Source organism: Alligator sinensis, unplaced genomic scaffold (assembly GCF_000455745.1).
Source record: "Alligator sinensis unplaced genomic scaffold, ASM45574v1 scaffold87_1, whole genome shotgun sequence".
In the NCBI taxonomy this organism is placed as follows: domain Eukaryota; kingdom Metazoa; phylum Chordata; order Crocodylia; family Alligatoridae; genus Alligator; species Alligator sinensis.
The window spans coordinates 2,926,381-2,929,590 of record NW_005841929.1 but is presented as its reverse complement, the minus strand read 5'-3'; the positions used below and the strand labels follow the sequence as shown (position 1 = coordinate 2,929,590).

Below are 3,210 nucleotides of genomic sequence, written 5' to 3'. Positions count from 1 at the left end.
GCCCAGAACTGGACACAGTATTCCAGCTGTGGCCTGACCAGTGTCGCGTAGAGGGGGAGGATCACCTCCTTGGCCCTACTCGAGATGCACCTGTGGATGCACGATAGGGTCCGGTTAGCCCTGCCGACCGTGACCTCGCATTGTTCGCCCATGTTCATCTTGGAGTCATTGATGACTCCAAGATCCCTTTCTGCCTCCGTGCTCTCAAGAAGGGAGTTTCCCATCTTATAAGTGTGTTGCTGGTTACTACTGCCCAAATGCAGCACCCTGCACTTGTCCATATTGAAACGCATCCCGTTTTTGTCAGCCCACCCTTGCAACCTATCCAGGTCTTTCTGTAGTCTTTCCCTCCCTACTAGCATGCCCACCTCACCCCAGATTTTGGTATCATCAGCGAATTTGAACAGGTTGCTTTTCACCCCATCGTCCAAATCGCTGATAAAGAAATTGAACAGCGCGGGCCCAAGGACTGAGCCCTGAGGGACTCCGCTGCCCACTTCCCCCCAGGTCGAATATGACCCATCCACCACCACCCTCTGAGTACGACCCTTCAGCCAATTAGCAATCCATCTGACCGTGTAGGCATCGATGCCACAGTCACCTAGTTTTTTAACGAGGATGAGGTGAGAGACAGTGTCAAAAGCCTTGCTGAAGTCCAGAAAGACTACATCCACGGCAACACCTGCATCCAGTGCTTTTGTGACCTGATCGTAAAAGGCAATCAAGTTGGTCTGACATGCCCTGCCCCTAATGAAACCGTGCTGGTTGCCCCTCAGCATCACCCCGATGCCGGCCCATCACAGATGTGCTCCTTGATGATCTTCTTAGGCTGGTATCTTTTATTGAAACAATGGCATAATTGGGATAAAGTTAGACAAGCTGTCAAATGCAAAATATTCTTTATCAAGTCATTTTGAAACTACTTCTGATCACCACTCCTGTTTCTCTGTCATTCTTCATTATTTTACTGACTGCTTTGATTTTTATAGATTTAAACACTATGGCCATGTCCAGATGAGTGCGGCCATGCGGTATGTGGTGCCACAGACATGTGCCTTGACCCTTCATCCATTTGGTTACCCTCTCCTCAGGGGTTACTGTGGGGCTGTGCCCCTCCCACTGCTGGTAGTACTGCACCTTTCCCACTTTGCTATGTCTGAAATGCACTAATTGGCCCTGATGGATTCTGGGACCTCCAACAGTTTCATAGATAAACTTCACCAGTGCACATTCTGGTAAGGCACAGACCCAATCTGGCAGTGATAGAATCTGTTGACGATACTCTGCTTGCTTCAGGGCCAGTATCCCTGGAAAGTGCCTTCCTCAGAGTCAACTTCCAGGACCACGCATATGTGCTGCAGTTCAGCCTGATCCAGTCCTCACATGCCTCTATGATGCTAGGGATCCTCTGTCTTGCCTTCCATAATACACAGGTCCATTAGCAGTATAGAACTGTGAAATTCAACTTAGATTACTGCCACAGGCTCTGTATCATATGCAAAAGCCATCATACTGTTAACACCACCCCACCCCACAGGGAAATGCCACATGCCTTAGAACTCAGGGACTGATGTAGGCCAGGCATCTGTTTACTAGAACTGTCCCCATGCTATTGGATCAGGGGCCCTGAGTGGGGCAAGACTTTTGATTACCATAAGATACACATCTGTGTTCTAGAACTACAATCTTGGTTGGATGTTCTCAGGCTCATCCATAATTCTTTATTGGGAGGACACTTTGGCTGCACCATGACTGAGATGTTCCTGCCCAAATTTTCTGGCGGCCAAAGATGCAGGCCAACATCAGTGCCTGCCTACATCAACTCCTGTGAGACCTTCTCCGACACCGAATCCTGTTGGGCCAAATCCTTTTGTTTCCTTTAGCCCCTGTTTACTACTCCCAGGCCCTGGGCTGTGGTCTCCCTGGATTTTGTCACTGACTTTCCCTGCTCCCAAGGCCATAGCACATTGCTGGTGATGGTAGATTCCTTCACCAAGATAGCCCAGTTGTTCCTAGAGAACATAATTCAGCTCCATGGATGCCTGTTAGTATTGTGTCAGACTGAGGACCCCAGTGTGCATTCCACTTCTGGCAAGAATTCCTTTGGCTTTTAGGGTTGGGCCTGCATCTCTCTTCAGTATACCATTTGCAGGCAGGTGGTCAGATCAAATGGGTCCATCAGATGCTGGAGCAATACCTACATTGCTGCTTAAGTTTCCAGCAAGATAACTGGGTTGTCTTCCTGCTATTTGCCAAGTTCACCTACAGCAACTTGGACCACACCTGTACCCAGAACAGTCCCTTCTTTGCCATCTATGGATTTAATCCCTACTTTCATCCAATCCTGTCCACCATTGAACACCTGCTGCCACCAAACTGGTGATCCAATTAAAGTGTATCTATGAGGACCTGAAAGGCCACCTCTGGCAGGCTAAATAGGCCTACAAACACGACAGGGACCAGTACTTCTCCAAAGCACTCACATGAAGGGTAGGGGACAAGGTATGGCCATCTACCTAATATGTAAAAACCATCCACTGCTCCCCAACACTGGCCCACCGGTACCTAGGACCATATCTAGTTACAGCAGTGATCATCCCTTTTGGCTTATGGCTTATGGCCACCTGATTCCTTGTAGATCCACCTTGCCTTCCATGTCTGTGCTAAAACTGTATATGGAGAACCCATTCCCAGGTTGTTCCACTCCTCCCCACCCCCCAAACTGTCCTGGTTCAGGGGCACAAGTAATTCATATTCAGGGGAGTCATTGATAGCTAGGAGATTCAGGAGAAGCTCCAATATCTAATTGACCAGGAAGGCTATGAACCAGAGGAATGCTCATGGGAGCCTGCAGAGCATGTGCACATTTCCAGTTTGGTCCAGGTGTTCTACCAGGATTATCTGGAGAAGCCTGATGCAAAGATGTACAGAGGTCACCCTAAGAAGGGGGTTACTGTAATGAGTTTAGATCGGTTCTAGTCAGATGATCAAAGCAATCTATCCCCTGAGGCTTCAGAGAAACTGACCACACCTGCAGCAGGCTCAGATCAGTGCCCTGGGCCCAGCCAATCCTAATTGGCTAGTCAGGGCAACCAGTCCCACTTGTTCCATCCTTTAAAACAAGGATGGAGAATGTCCAGCCCACGGGCCAGATCCCGTTGGCCAGGGACTCCATTTCCCAGCTGCTCCTGCCTGTATGGCTTGTGCTGG

General features: G+C 49.2%; 1 protein-coding gene across 1 annotated transcript in view; it reads left to right on the top strand.

Annotated features, from left to right (window-relative positions):
• The window catches only part of ERC1 (ELKS/RAB6-interacting/CAST family member 1), a 479,524-nt gene that overhangs the window by 232,993 nt on the left and 243,321 nt on the right, over positions 1-3,210 (top strand). The window lies entirely within an intron of this gene.